This window comes from Chlorocebus sabaeus, chromosome 18 (genome assembly GCF_047675955.1).
Source record: "Chlorocebus sabaeus isolate Y175 chromosome 18, mChlSab1.0.hap1, whole genome shotgun sequence".
Taxonomy (NCBI): Eukaryota; Metazoa; Chordata; class Mammalia; order Primates; family Cercopithecidae; genus Chlorocebus; species Chlorocebus sabaeus.
In genome coordinates, this window is record NC_132921.1 from 34,099,611 (window position 1) to 34,116,180 (window position 16,570).

Genomic DNA, 16,570 nt, shown 5'->3' on the forward strand with positions numbered 1-16,570 from the left:
TTCTATGTCTCTGTGGAGTTGCCCATGCTGGACATTTTATATAAATGGAATCACACAATATGTGGCCTTTTGTGATTGACTTCTTTCACTTAAGGTTTTCAGGGTTCATTCATGTAGCACGTACCAGTACCTTATTCCTTTTTGTTGCTGACTAATATTGCATTGTAAGGATATGTCACAATTTGTTTACCCATTCATCTGTTAATGGACATTTGGGTTGTTTCCACCTTTTAGCCATTAGGAATAGTCCTGCCATGAACCTTCACGTACCAGGCTTTACCTGGATGCATGTTTTCAATTCTCCTGGATATTACATAGGAATAGAATTTCTGGGTCATGTGGTAACTCTATGTTCAGCTTTTTGAGTATCTGTAAGACTGTTTTCCACAATGGCCCCACCATTTTACACTCTCACTAGCAATGCATGAGGGTTCTGGTTTCTCTACAGCCTCACCAATGCTTGCTATGTCTCAGTTTTCTGATTCACTCTCTCTCTCGAACCCCCAGCAGCACTGCTGTGCTGACACCACGTGCTTGAAACCCTCTCTGGGCATGGCTTCCAAGAAGCTCACCAGCCCATGGGCCACTCCTTCCACAGCCCCCTTTGCTGGCTAATGCTTTTCCTCTCAGTTCCTAAAACAGGCATTCCTCCAATATTTTCCTCCCCAAATAGTCATCGTCAAGCTTCTGCTCCTCTCAGTGCCATCCCCTCCTGCCATGTCGATCATCCCGACTCTCAAGGACCTCACATCTAACTCATCTGCACGAACCGTCCCACACTCATTGGACTTCACTTGCTGGATAACATTATGGCTTTATCATCTTTGCCTCAAAGCAGCTCCCTGTTACCTCCAGCTCAAAACCTCAGTCATTTTGCTCTCTCCTTCCCATCCATAACCAAGAAGGTACCAGGTTCCGGTAGTTTTCCTCTAAAACGTCTCCAGGACACTTTAGTCCCACTTTTCCAGGTCCCTGGCCTTACTCAAAGGCGAGGTTTTGTTGCTTCCCTCATGGGGGATTGTCCTGCTTCCTGATGGCCATCCTGGTCCCCACTTCCTTCCCCTGCAACTTATCTTGTACACAACTGGCCAGAGTGATCTTCCTAGCATGCCACGGCCCATGCTACTGTCCTGCTTAGGAAATGTCGGAGGCAGAGATGGTTCTGTTGCTGGCAAACTGAGAGCATCACCTGGTCACGGGGATCCAGGTCAGGCCACAGTTAACTCCTAACCCACAACTCAAGGGAGCCCAGTAACCAACATCTAACTCAATTCACGCCAAGGCGATTCACTGCTTTTACGGAGAAGCATTTTGGCACACTCCATCTACAGAAATCCTTGAACTATGTTTAGTAGGTACTCAAATATGGAGTGGAATGTGGAATGAATGAAAACATACTACATGCTGTCTAAACCATAAGAACAACCTTCCTACAACTTCCATAACCTCAAAGTCAATAGAGATCAATCAGACGACAGACTGGGTCTCTGATCTCAACACAGTCCTGTTCCAGATGCCAGGGCTCCTTGATCACACTGTAGAGATATGCTGAGGTGGCACTTTGAAAGCAGCACAGATCTACCAAAACAAAAGAGACAAAGTCACAAGTATCTGCCGAGCGCCTACGCCAGACCAGCACCGTTCAATGCAGAGAACAAGACAGACTAGGCCCTGCTCCAGGGCGGTGGAAATGCAGCTCCAGGGCAGTGGAAATGCAGAAAACAAACCAATAAGCATCTCTATCAGATGGCGGTAAGGCTGTGATGCAAAGCAGCACTTGTGAGGTGATGAATATGTCAATGAGTGTGGTTGAATCACTTCACATTGTATCCATATATCAAAACATCACATCGTACTGCAACAATGTATACAATTATGACCTATCAATCAAAAATATTATTCATGATAACACTTTTTTAAAAAGTGGGCTGGGTGCGGTGGCTCACGCCTGTAGTCCCAGCACTGTGGGAGGCCGAGGTGGGCGGATCACGAGGTCGGGGGGTGGATCATGTGGTTGGGAGTGTGAGACCAGCCTGGCCAACATGGTGAAACCCCATCTCTACTGAAAATACAAAAATTAGCCAGGCGTAGTGGCGGGTGCCTGTAGCCCCAGCTGCTCGGGAGGCTCAGGCAGGAGAATCATTTGAGTCCGGGGTGGGAGGCGGAGATTGCCGTGAGCCGAGATCATGCCACTGCACTTCAGCCTGGACGACAGAGCAAGACTCTGTCTCAAAAAAAAAAAAAAAAAAAAAAAAAGATGTTGGGTAAGGGTGTCAGGAATACTGGTGTAGTGGCCAAGGGTGTCAGGAAGCCAGGCCATGAAGCCCAGTTAGCATGGTCCCGGCAGAAGGCTTGGGGTGGGTGGGTTCATGGCCCATGGAGGAGGCCAGTGTCAGGGTGAAGAGCATGTGGGAGAGACTTAGGAGAAGAGGTCAGGGAGGCAGCAGGCCCAGGGCCCATTAGGCAAGACTCTGGGTTTTACTCTGAGCAATGTGAGGGGCCCTGTGAGGGAGTCTTAGGTTTTTATTTTAGAGACAGAGTCTTGCTCTGTTGCCTAGGTTGAAGTGTAGTGGCTCTAACACAGCTCACTGTAACCTCAAACTCTTAGGTTCAAGCAATCCTCTGTCCTCAGTCTCCTGTGTCAATGGGACCACAGGTACCGGCCATCATGCCCTGTTTATTTTTTTATTTTTTGTAGAGATAGGGTCTCTCTGTGTTGCCCAGGCTGATCTTGAACTCCTGGCCTCAAGTGATCCTCCTGCCTCGGCCTCCCAAAGCATTGAGATTATAGGTGAGAGCCACCATGCTTGGCCTGGTTTATGTCTTCAGGGGACCATTCTGCCTGCTGTAGGAGGGAGGGGTGGACATTGAGGGACCTGACCAGGCATGGTGGCAGTGTGGCCTAGGGCAGTAGTGGGAGCAAAGAGCAAGAGGGGTCAGGCCTGCACACATTTGCCTCCAGAGTGGATGGGGAAGGTGAGAGCTTGGGGCCAGGGAGAATCATTTCTATTTCAGGCTCCTCTTTGGCTAAAGCCATGGGTTTCCATGACTTCTTCCCATGCAGGTTCAAGGGCCGCACTTCATAGCTGGTGTTTAGACTCCAAATGACTTTATATCTTTGGGGCTGTCCAACTTCTCTCCATCCTTCAAGGCTAGGTCACTTCCCAGCTGTTCCTCAGACCCTTCCTGACCACCCCAGACCCTGCCCTCCCTTCTTCTCACTCTCAGGCACTCCTGCTTTCCGCCCCCATGCACATTTCACACAAGTGAAGAATTTTCCAGGGTGAACTGTCGGCTTCTTGAAGGCAGGGACAGTGCCAAATTCATCTTTGCTGCCCTTTAACCCCAAGCAATGCCTCTGGCAACAGTGGGGATTCGTGAACTGTTGGTCAACATGATTTATGTGTATCTTTTTTGCATTTTTAAAAGGAAGGGTAGAGGGTGAGAAGAGGGTACAAGATGGCATTTTGAGGGCACATCCTCATTTACTCACTGAGAGCTGGAGCCAAAGTTTTGATCTGGGCATGATATAGTCAAGAAGGAGAGGCAAAACCACACCCAGCCAACCCTGGGGGCTGGTCATATTGCTGGCTCAAAATCCACATTCTGCGCATCCTTAATTCTTCCTGTCTCCTGTCATGTTGCATCCATCCACCCAGCCGAGGGGCCCCACAGCAGGACCTACAGCACGCACCACAGGAGCTGAGGACCCACGGCAGGAAACTCGTGCGCAGGTTCCAGGGCTGCAGGAGTGCTTGACTGGCCAGAGCCACTTTCAGGGACCAGACCTCATTCTCCTTGGTAACTGGGTCAGAACTGGCCTGAGAACTGGGTTTGCAGCAGACACATAGAAAAGAAATCATTTTGGGATGAGTGAGCCGAGGTGGGCCTTCAACTGCTCAAATGATGAGCAGGTGGAGAGCAAGGGTCAACCCAGGGGAGGGAACAGTGTGGGCTGCACACTTGACAGGCACTGAGGACCCTCGGGGTCTCGCATCCTACCCACACATTTCCAACTCCGGGTCTCTGCAAACTTGTCGCTGGAAATTCGTGGCCACCGCAGATCCACAGACCTCACTCTCTCATCCTATGCAGGGCCCTGCCCAAACATCCCCAGGACAGACGGGCCTTCCCTGAGCAGCCACCATCCCCCACTTACCTCCCAGCTCACCCCTTTCTGCAGCCCCTGACATATTATGTACTTGTTTGCCTATTGCCTGTCTCCCTGCTCTAGAAGGCAAGCTCCATGAGGGTAGGGCGACGTCGGTCCACTGCTCTCCCCAACATCTGGTACACGTTGGAAAATATTTGCTAAGAAACATGCTTTGGGAAGCAGAGAGAAAACTCGCACAGCCGAGAGTCTGCGAGAGGAAAGGAAAGTGCTCACCCAGAGAGGCTGCTTGCAAGGCCCTCTGATGCACATACCTTTGAAAAGATGAGCGTGAGGGGGATGTGGATACCTACCCCCTCCCCATACCCCTCTCACCAGAAGGGACGTGGCACAGGATTATTATTGATGTGTCTGCAAACATCAAGTGCTTGTAGAAATACAAGCTGGTGTCACTCTGTAGATGGCAATTTGGTGATAATCATCAACAACAGAAGTGTCCACACCCTCTGACCCAGCAATATTACTTCTAGGAATTTATCCCACACATATAACCACACACATGCCATACAACACATGTACACTAGTTGCTATACTATTATTAGAGCAAAAGATTGGAAGTAACCTGGACCTCCCCCAACAAGGGACTGGTTAAGTAGTTACAGTATGCCCATGTGGGCCACGCTGGGGCAGTGGCCCCTCTCCTGCACTGGGGTCTGTGGATCCCCAAGGAGAGCCAAGGGAGGCTTCCACCAGTCAGTGCCTGGGGGACCTTCTTGGGCCGCAGGCAAGGGTCTCGTTCATCTAGAGGATCCAGGAGACCAGGATGAAGACCAGGAAGTGGGTTCTGGAAAAAGTTGGAGGTGGGGGTTGTGACTCATCCTGCAGCAAGCCTACCTGAGTCATGGGGTCCAACATCCAACTGTGAGGGGCTGGTTCAGGGCCTGGGAGAGTCCTGTGACTGTCTGGGACTGGGATCGGAGGGAAAGGTGGGCCTAACCACACTTACTCAGCAGGGAAAATGGGGACTAACATTAGGAGAATTCTGTGTGGTCTTGCTGGAATTTTTTTTTTTTTTTAAGACAGGGTCTCACTTTGTCCCCCAGGGTGTAGTGCAGTGGTACAATCATAGCTCACTGTAGCCTCAACCTCCCAAGTAACGGGGAGCAGGGGTGCACCACCATGCCTGGCTAATTTTTAAAAAAATTTTTACTAGAGACGAGGTCCCACTATGTTGCCCAGGCTGGTTTTGAACTCCTGAGCTCAAGTGATCCTCCCACCTTGGCCTTCCAAAGTGCTGGGTAAATTATAGGCATGAACCACTCTGCCTAATCTGGAACTTTTTTCTTATAGTAAATTTCCCTCATATGCTTCCCCAGGGTGCTTAGCAGGAAAAAAAATCCTTAAAATAAAAATTGCTGGTAGAAATCACAGGAAAGGGGGAAGGTAAGTATCTGGTGGGAATGAAACTCCAGACAGAGTGGGTGGTGGCCCTGGGTGGGGAAGAGGCAGAACCCGGGAGCTGATGGGGAGGAAGGGAGGGCGGTTGGGGACGCAGCCGCAGGCGGGTGTCGCTGGCTGACACAGTGGGGTTGCTCAGTCAATGCTTCTCCCAGGGAGGGAGGTACGCCTGGGGCCATGGTGTGTCCTGAGACCAGCTTCTCAGGGGGCTGTTGTCCCTCGCCTGGGCCTGCCAGGTTCTGAGGTTTAGGGACAAGCGAAGTAATAATATGAGAAATTTCAAGAAGAGCCAGGGCCTGCCAGGCACTAGAGGCTCTCAATGTGGCTGTGTCGCCCTCTGAGGAGAGAGGGAGATGCTGATAGGGCTGCATGGAAGGCTCCTGGAGTCTCAAGGGTGTTGACAGTGAGCGCTTCGCCCTGACAATCAAGGATTTCCTCCTCATCTCTTCTGCAGCTCACAGCCTGTGTCTTCCACTTTCCGTGATGGGGCTGCTTGGGCCTGCAGAGCGGTTCCCCTGTCTCCCTGCTCTTTCTCTTCCCTTCTCCTATCTTTGTGACTTCCCCTTCCCGTGCCTTCTTCCCTGGGCACGCCCAAACTCCCCGCAGGCAGGGTCCTGGGGCCACTGCCCCTGCTCCCCCAATTACCACAACTCCTGCCAGGGCAGAGGACAGACTGCCCAGGGCCCTAAGGCAGAGCTGGGGACGGGTTTTCAACCCCAGAGCCTCCCTTCCAACCTTATCTTTCTCTGGGTTGTTTGGGAAAGTCTGCATGAAGCCAAAAATCACATTGTGCGAGAGGCCCTCTTGCAAACGGCCTGCTGGGTTTTCTCAAGGAAGTCAGGGAAGGAGTTTCTCATCTTACTTGTCCCTCCCAGTTGCTGGAACGCAGAGAGCACAGGAAGGGCCTTGGTGGCTGCAGACCGTGTCCTGTCCTCCCCGCACACACCTGCTTGGTTGCTGGCTTTTGAGAATGGATTCTCAGACCCTTTGGGGAGAAGGGATGGTGGAAGATGCTCCCTCAACCCTCTCCTCGGACAGGGCACACAGCTGAAGGCCCCACCTGGTGCTCTGTGGCATAACAAGGGTCTGGCCTGCCTCTTCCAGGGGGCCCTTGGCACAACTCCACAGGCTTCCTCCCTGGGCCCCCATCAGTGCCATCGCCCTCCTGGTCTCCCCATGCTTCAGGGTGACCACTGGCTGCCCAGAAATCCCTACTGAACTTGCCCTTAGTGGGTATCATCCCAAGGGAAGAACCTTTCCAGTCTTTTCCATCTTGGCCTAAATGACCTGTCCTGTGTCCCATTTCTTCAGGGCTCTGATTTGCTCAGAGACAGCTCATTTCGGGGATAAACGAATCCCTGTCAGTATGGAGGGGCCAACTAGCTCTCTCATTTATGTATGTTCTATTTGGGATCTCCAGCAGACAACAGCTTCACTTAGCTCAAAGACAGGTCTCAAAAATTAGTGGCATCTTGAACAGTGACTTGTACACTCATGTTCACACAGCACAGTACACTCATGTTCAATAGCCAAGAGGTGGAACAACCTAAGTGTTCATTGAAAGATGAATAAATAAACAAGTGGAAATCCATACAAGGGGAATATCATCCAGCCTATAAAAAGAAGGCCATTCAGACACATGCCACAACACGGACGAACCCCGAAGACATTATGCTAAGTGAAATAAGTCAGGCACAGAAGAACAAACACTGTATGATTCCACTTCTATGAGGTCCCTAGAGTAGTCAAATTCATACAGACAGGGAGCAGAATGCTGGGTGCCAGGAACTGGGAGGAGGGAGGATGGGGAGTGTTCCATGGGGACAGAGTTTCATCTGGGGAAGGTGAAACAGTTCTGGAGATGGACGGTGGAGACGGTTGCACACCAATGCGAATATGCTTAATGCCAAAGAAGTGCGCACTTAAAAATGGTTAAAATGGGCCAGGTGTGGTGGCTCATGCCTGTAATCCCAGAACTTTGGAAGGTCGAGACAGGCGGATCATGAGGTCAAGAGATCAAGACCATCCCGGCCAACATGGTGAAACCTCATCTCTACTAAAAATACAAAAATTAGCTGCGTATGGTGGTGCAGGCCTATAGTCCCAGCTACTCGGGAGGCTGAGGCAGGAGAATTGCTTGAACGCGGGAGGTGGAGGTTGCAGTGAGCTGAGATCGTGCCACTGCACTCCAGCCTGGTGACAGAGTGAAACTCTGTCACACACACAAAAAAGGTTTAAATGGTAAGCTTTATGTAATGTTATATGTATATGTATATGTATGTATTTATTAACCAATAAAAAATGGTTAAAAAAAAAGGCAGGCTGGGTGGGGTGGCTCATGCCTGTAATCCTAGCACTTTGGGAGGCCGAGGTGGGTGGATCACTAGAGGCCAGGAGTTCAAGACCAGCCTGGACAACATGGCAAAACCCCATCTCTACGAAAAATACAAAAATTTGCCAGGCATGGTGGCAGACTCCTGTAATTCTAGCTACTTGGGATGCTGAGGCAGGAGAGTTGCTTGAACCCAGGAGGCAGAGGTTGCAGTGAGCCAAGATCTCACTACTGCATTCCTGCCCGAGCGACGGAGTAAGACTCTGTCTCCAAAAAAAAAAAAAAAAAAAAAAAAAAAAAGGCATCGGCAGAAGCAGGCATCCTCTGTGTAGCAGGACTGTCCCTCTCCTCTTCTGTCACCTCTGGAAGACTAGCCGCATCCATGAAGGAGACCAGGCTGCTCCACCTGGGGGTCAGAGGCCCTGGGGTCGGGGGAGGAGCAGCCCACTCATCAGAGTCTCTGGCACTGATGGGGATGTGGGCGGGCTGGGGCAGGCAAGCCTCCTGTGCCCTCGAACGGCGAAATGTGTTTCTTGGATGAGAATCCAAGGCAATTGTGCGAGCCCACACAGTGTTTGTTCGGAAGCGAATACATTCCTGTCCTATTGTTTCTGCCGGAGACTTGTTGTGGGCACACCCATCATATCCTCCCTCAGGGAGAAGCCAAGGTGCTCCAGTCGGGCTGTGACTGTGGGAGGCCCCACCAGCAGCCAGGGAGAAAGGCAGCCTGGTGGGCGTCTCCTGGAGTCCCTGGGGGAAGGGCCATGGGCACAGGCAGGCTGCCCAAGGCATGCCCAGGATGTAACCAGGCTGGTAGCTTGGGATGCCACCCTGCAGGGAGGGAAAGGGGGTGCTGAGTACTCATGCGGCAGCCTCACTGTACAGGCAGGGATGAACACTGGCAATCTCAACATCTTGCCTTGATAGTGAGGGGTACAGTGTCCATCCGAGGCGGGCTGGCCAGCCCACCTTGACCACCTCAGCTCACCCATAGCATAGCCTTCTACTGTGGGAGAACAAACCCAAGCCACCTAATGCAGCTGCAGAAAAAGCTCAGCCCAGCCCCTGCCTGGAGGAGCCGCCTTCCTTTGGTAGCGACTGGAGGTGGGCACAGGAGCAGCCACTAGGGAGCCAAAGTTAGAGGTTTGCAGAGGGCTGTGATTGGCTGGAGAACAAAGCCAGCCAGGGAGCTCAGGTTAGCTGGCTGGGCCCGTGGACAGGCCAGGGCTGTGGGAAGACAAGCTGAAGGTGTGGAAAGAATTGTAGGGCAGGAGAGAGGGAAACAAGGAAGAAAAGATAGTGACAGGTAAAGGCCGCGGTGGCAGAGGAAGCCACAGAGATGGGCACACGTGCTGACAATGGAGAGAAAGGGGACGGGGAAGAATAGGGCAGAGTCAGAAGACCCACACCTTCAGGGGTCTGGGATGGTTGCCACCTACATGTCAGGATTGCCTCCAGGACAGTCGGCCCATCCACCCTGTGCCTCTGCAGGGCCTGGACCTGTACCCACAGCCAAACCTGGAGGACAGCCCAGGAACTGTGCCCATGGTAATGACGAGTCATCAAGAAAAGGGCCAATTATGTCTGGGTCTCTGTTCAGGGAGGCAGGGAAGTAGATAATCTATCCAAGAAAGGCTATCATCAACAATGCGCATCAGGCTTGGAGTCAGAAGACCTGCTACACACTAAGACTAGCCCCTGGCATGCCACTTAATCACGCTGCCTCTCAGCTTCCTCACCTGAGAACATGGATAGCATCTGCCTAGGATTGTTTGGAGAGTCAATTGAGATAATGTATGTGAAAGAGCTTTGATAAGTGCAAAGCCTGATTCAAATGTAAGGTATTATTATTGTTATTATGTTTATATCTTTATAAACATATATCTTCCCTGAAGATTTCAACACGCTTTGTATGCACCATTCCATTTACCCTTATGACACTCCTGTGGAGACAGGGAAAGGCCACAGGTATTATCTGCTTAATTGGTAGAGAAACTGAGGCTCAGTAGTTAAGTGACTTGCACAACCCAGACAGACAGCAGGTCTAAGTGGAAATGGAAGGTGCTGGAGAGTCCTGGATCTGTGCTCTCTCCTTCACAGAATGATTTTAATCTCCCACAGTAGCTAATTCTTGTTTTGCTGGTTGGAGCTCATAAATTTTTTTTTTTTTGAGACGGAGTCTTGCTCTGTCACCAGGCTGCAGTACAGTAGCGTGACCTCGGCCCACTGCAACCTCCGCTTCCCGGGTTCAAGTGATTCTCCTGCCTCAGCCTCCTGAGTAGCTAGGACTATAGGCACACACCACCACAACCAGCTAATCTTTGTATTTTTAGTAGAGATGGGGTTTCACCATGTTGGCCGGGATGGTCTCCATCTCTTGACCTCGTGATTTGCCTGCCTCAGCCTGCCAAAGTGCTAGGATTACAGGCGTGAGCCACCGCGTCCGGCTGGAGCTCCTAATTTTTAATTGTGTTGACTGGTGACAAGTCAACCTGAGCCTTCACAAAATTGAACTGATTTTACCTATTCTTTGTCTGTATTGGCCACCACCTATGCCTCCATCCACTCATCCATCCTTTTATCCATCTGTCTACTTGCCTATTCATCTATCCATCCATGCACTCATCCATCCTTTCACCCATCTATCTACTCACCTACTCATCCATTCATCCATCCATCCATCCATCCATCCATCCATCCATCCATCCATCCACACACCCATCCATTCGTTCATTCATCTATCCATCCACCCATCCATTCTTTCATTCATCTATCCATCCATCCATCTATCCATCCTTTCATCCATCCATCCATCCATCCATCCATCCATCCTTTCATCCATCCATCCATCCATCCATCCATCCATCCATCCATCCATCCTTTCATCCATCCATCCATCCATCCATCCATCCATCCATCCATCCTTTCATCCATCCATCCATCCATCCATCCATCCATCCATCCATCCTTTCATCCATCTATCTACTCACCTACTCATCCATCCATCCATCCACCTACCCATCCATTCTTTCATCCATCTATCTACTCACCTATTCTCCATCCATCCATCCATCCGTCCATCCATCCATCCTTTCATCCATCTATCTACCCATCTACTCATCTATCCATCCATCCACTCAGCAACATTTATGAAATACCTACTGTGTGTTAAATGCTATGTAAGTACAGGGATAACAAGAGGAATAATAAGACTTACAATTTATAATCTAGTAGGGGGAAAGCAAGAGACTTGCTAGGTATATGACCTTACAGCATAAGAAGGAATAGTGGTGGTGGAGAACTCCAGGCATATGGCATAATAAAGATGTACAAAAGCAAAAAATGTGCACTAGCAGAGAACACTGATGAACAAATATTTCAAGATGCCTAAAATATATGGTTCTGGGGGTGGAATGTGCTGATAAAGAAGGCAAAGGTCACATCTTAAAGGGCTCTAGATGCCATGGTACCGAGTTTGGATTTTATCCCAAGGGACTGGAGAGACACTAAAAGATTTTAAACCGGAGAGTAGCATAGTAATACTTGTATTTTAGAAAGATCCTGTCTTGCATAGTATGGATATGTAGGTAGGGTGGTGTTTGTACTGGAGGCAGGGGGACGGTTAGAAGGTTGCTGTGAAAAATTGGGGTGGCTTGAATTAAGGCTGGCAGGAAGGGAGGAGGATGTTTAAGAGGCAGAATGTTAAGAGGCAGAAGTGAGAGTGAGGAAAAGGATGAGGTAGAAGATGGCTAGTCCCCAGGTTTCGGGTTTGGTCAACTGCATAAGTGATGATGCCATCAACAATACTGGGCAGGCAGGTGGAGGTGGTTTTAGGGAAAGTGAGTGAGTTCAATGTTAGAAATGCTGAGTCCAGGGTCCTTGGGGATGGCCAGGGAAGATGACTAATGGGAGAATGGTAATCTGGGATCATCAGCACCCAGGGGTTAGTCAAGCCATGGATGTGAATGAGGTGATTTGGAGAACACATGGAATGAGAAAAGAGGCAGGGGCTCCCAACCTGAACACAGCAATGCCTAAAGGGTGAGAGAGGAGGAGGAATCCCCGAAGAAGGAAGAAAAGGGTGGTCAGAGAGTTAAGCAGAACAGGAGGAAGTGGCGTCATGAGGGCCAAGAGTTCCAAGAAGTACAAGGTCACCAGTGTCAAAGCTCAGAGAGGTCAAGTAAGACGAACAATGACCAAGGTCCCCTGGATTTGGTGATTAGAAGAGCATGGGTGACCTTTGCCATGATGACTTCAGTGCTGCTACTGGGGCAGTGGAAGCCTGGGCTGGGCCCTGCAGGGTTGGAGAGTGCGAAGGAGGTCCAGAAGTGCAGACAGAAAGAGCACACCATTTCTTTCTTTTTCTTTGGAATGAATTTCTGTACTTTCTTCTCTCTCTCTCCCCTACCCCCGACCCCAACCCCCTTCCTTTCTTTCTTCTCTTTGATTTTGGAACTTGTCTATGGAAGAAGAAAAGGGGAGGATGCTAGGGGAAAGACACTGGCACAGGGTCACACAGAATGGTCTGAGAGTCTGGTGTGGTTAAAGTAGGAGAGTCTTGAGCCCATTTAAAGGTAGAGGCGAGGTGCCAGAGTGCAGGAGGAGAGGATAATCAGAAAGGAGGAAAGGATCAAGTACATAGATCTGCCTTAAAGAAGAGGAGTGTCACCCCTCTGAAGTGCGAGGAAGGGCTGGTATGGCCATGGATACAGGTGCTTGTGTAGATGCTCAAGTTGCCTAGCCTTGCACCAAAGCTACAAAATTCATGCTGTTTTATGTTAATCACTCTTGCCTGCCCGCAGTGCAGACACCTTCAGCAGAGGGGAAGGGGCCCCCAGGCTACTTTTCCACCAGTTTAACATGGAGCCTTGGTATGGTGGCTATGGTCAGATGTCAGGAAATTTGTGGTTCTGATCTGGTCTTCAGTCCAAGCTTGTGCCCTGTGGTCTGGCTGCCAGCCCTCCTAACTAAGGCAGGTGGTCACCCTAGCTGCGGACCAGGTGCCCCAGAGGGAATAATTAGCCTCCTTCCTGCCGGGCTTGCAAACCACCCTGTACAAAGTGGCAACAGTGGATGTCACATGGGGGATGCTTCATCCCACAGCTGGCCCCGGGGGCTGGAAACATAATTTGGGGCTCAGGGTAGATACCAGATTATTCTGGAGACATTGGAGCCAGAAGGCAGGGCCACAACTCCAGCGGCTCCTCCTGGGGACCAAGCCCCAGCTAGTGGCCTAGACAGGGGCTAGTTCTGTTCACAGTCCCTGCAGCCAGGAATCCCCAGGACCCTGGGATGGGTTTGAGACTCCAGGGAAGCAGCTGTGCCTACAGCCAGTGCCTCCCAGCTTCCCCTGTAGGTCCTCCCCATCCCTTCTGGAAGCCGCTTCTGTGCTCACTGACCCCAATCCAAGATCCCTCCTGAGGGGTGAACAGGAAATGCCTAAGGCAGCTCTGAGGTTCCCCTTTCAAGAGGGGGCCTCTGAGGGTGAACAGCACCTTCGGACTCCTCATGCTCACCTGGCTTACATATTTTGAGTGGTTGTCCAATGTGCTCTGTGTGTTTTTAAAGATCTATTTGATCTTTCTACCAGATGATCTGAGTCAGGCACCACTGCAACGCTCTTCATGTCACAGCTGCAGAAACTGAGGCTCAGGGAGGGAAACGATTTCTCCAAGAGCACACAAGTGGGTGGAAAATGGCGTCGCTGCTGCTCCCCAGTGGGCGCCCACATAAACAGGCTGATGGGGAGAGGCCGGCCAAAGGTGGGGTGATGGCACATCCCGTTTGCCTGGAATGGTTCCAGTTTTCACCTGTCATCTCAAAGTCATTAGTAAAAGCAACCTTTCCACTCTCCAAATTGCCCTGATTTGGATAATATACGGTCACCTAGATAAGGGAGGGGTGCTGGGGGTTGGGAGTTTTTCCCAGGCCCCCCAGATCCCCTGAGTAGTCCATAGCCTTCTGGCTGATTCCATTTCCCCTCCCCGTGCTTCAGGGCCCCCATTATAAAGTGCAGTAGAGCTGCTGGCCATCTAAGGGCTGGGTAAAGCTGGGGTGGGGAGGAGGGCTCGGGAGGCTACCAAGTGTCCCATGGCCTACTGATGGGTGGTTATCATTGCAGGAGATCAGAACTCCTGGCTCACAGGCAGCACCCGAGCCTGCCAGCCCTCCCCACTCCCCAGGGAACAGGATGGAGTTATGGTCACTGGGAACACTGGGCACAGCTCCCCATTGGAGCGCAGGGCCCCGGGGAGAGCAGCCGGAGGAGAGAAGGGTGGAAGAGTGGTTACACCCAGCTCCCCACTAGGCAGCCCAGTCAGCAGTGCCCAGCCTAGGGGGACATCTCTGACCCTCCTCACTTAGGCCACCCTTTCCAGGAAGGACTGCATTGTATGTCTGACTCTGCACAATAGAGCTCCTTCAGACAGGGGACAGTTTGGGCAGCCAGGGGCCAGTCCTGGGACTTGGGGTGGGCGGGAGGCTCCCCTCAAAGGCCCACAGGTCTCTGAACTCACAGGTCCCTCCACAACCCCAACCTCCACCAGGCTGGGACCCTGGGCAAGCAGAAGGGTAGGGCAGGAGGCTCAGGCTGCCTGCCATCTGGTCCTAGCTGGGCCTCCTCCCTGCCCCCAGCTCCAGCCCCTTCCCCCAGTCCCTGCCCCTGCTTCTGGCCCCTACCTCCGCCCACCTGAGGCCTGGACTTGACCTTGCCGGCTGTGGGGGCAGGGTGTGATAAGCGTCTCCGTGGAGGGAGCTAGCTGCCTGCAAAGGCATTTTCCGCTCTCTAAAGTAAACAATCAAACAGGAAATTAATCGAGAAACCCACATCAACGGAAGGTTCAGGTTGTGATTTTCACAGCCCCAGAGCCAGGAAATTCAAAGTTATAGTTCCCATAGTAACTTGCCTGTAGAATCAGCAACTGCTGGGCTGGAACAAGGCCCTGAGGGGTCACCTAGGCCAGCCCTGGCCTCCGGAAAGCATTGCCCAGCAGTAAGTCTGAGAGTCTCGGGGTAGGCTGCTCTTCTGAGGCAGAACATTAATCCTGGGATCTCTGCGAGGCCAGTGCTCTCCCTTCTGCACTAATAGGAATGGGTGCTCGGCTGACCTCTCAAGGATTCTGTTGTCCCATCTTCCATAATATATTCCCGTACTCCCTCTAGCACTCCCATCCACAGGCCTGCGTTCTATAAAATGGGAATACTCCTCACCAGGCCTCCTGCCTCACAGGCTGCAAGGCAGCCAAGTGTGGGGCTGAGCGAGGCCTGGTTTTTCACACTCACGCCCCACCACCCTCATTCTACTTAGTCCCATGAGGCCCGACCTCCCCATCCCCAAAGCTGCTGAATCTTGTAATTGGTGTTGGCCCATCCCCTGCTTGTTTCTCTTCCAAGAGACATTTCAGTTGACTGACAGGTCCAGGAGCTTCGAAAACAGCCACATCCTTGTCTCCCCAACCCTCCCACCCCCTGGCAGGACCAAATACGTTGATATTAGCTCAGTGCACACTTACTGCCCGCGACTGAGAACCAGGTAGATTTAATGAAACCGGAGGCAAAGCCTCCACCTTCCAGTAGGTAGGGGCTGTACGTCTTGGGTGGAGTTCTCTTTTGTGTGTGAGCACTGAGGAGTCCCTGCCTGGCAGGAAAGGAGATAAGGGCGTTGGAGCTCAGCCCTAGAAGGAAACAGTCTGGAATCCTTCCCTGAGAGCCACCCTGCCCTCCCAGCCGAGATGGCCACTGATAGCTGCCTGGCCTTATCAGCCAGGTATGGGACCCCTGGGATAACACTGGCTGAGGAGACAGCGAGCGCTTCCCAGGCACCGGGCCAGTGGGAGAGGGGCCTGCCTGCCTGCCCGCCCACCAGCCTGGCCCCCGAGCCAGCGTCTTGAATTGAGCAAAGCAGTGGCAAGACAGAAGTGGCGCCTGCTGGAAAGAGACAGAGCGTCTCCTTGATTTCCTAACAGGCCCAGCCGCATGCCAGGGGCGGACAGCCTGGCCTGGCTTGCGAAACAGTCCTTTCCTCCTCGGGGTAAGCTTCCCTGGGGGCGACTAAACCACAGTCCAGTCACCCAATTCCCTGGAGGAGCTGGGCTGAGCCAGGGCCACAAGGGCGCTGCCCTAGGCAGAGAAGTTGAGTTCTCTGCCGTCCCAGAGGGAAGCTCAGTGAGGGCATGGCTGCAGAGGCCACCCACCAGCTCAGAAGGAGGGTCTCCCCATGACCAGAGCCCAGGGGCCGCCCCAGCCACGGGTCCCCTGCCTGCTCACCAATTGGGCACAAGATTATCTGCAAAGCTATGTCAACCTACAGTTCCCTGAGCCTGGGAAGAAACTTCTTAGAAGATTATTTATGGGATGCCGACGTTAACCAGGTGCCCGCCTAAATGTAGGGGGTTGTTACCAACCTCAGACTTTACAGAGCATAAGTCGGGGAGGGCATAAATAATGAGCAAGGGTCACTGGAGGACTTAGAAAAGGGACACACTGGCCCACTCCTCTGCCACCAAGCATGGAATTCTGAAGAAACCTTCGCTTAAACCATGTCCTTTTCTGCATGATAATCTTGGCATGCTGTATTTAAGAAGGGTCAACACTTGCAGTAGCCTAGTTCCCAGACAGAGGTGCCCATCTTCGGGGGTGGGGGTGGGGGTGGAGTGAAGTTGCATGGCAGG

At 51.8% G+C, this 16,570-nt stretch overlaps 1 protein-coding gene across 10 annotated transcripts in view; it reads right to left on the reverse strand.

Moving 5' to 3' along the window:
• Window positions 1–16,570, reverse strand: part of CTIF (cap binding complex dependent translation initiation factor) — a 331,164-nt gene that overhangs the window by 6,428 nt on the left and 308,166 nt on the right. The window lies entirely within an intron of this gene.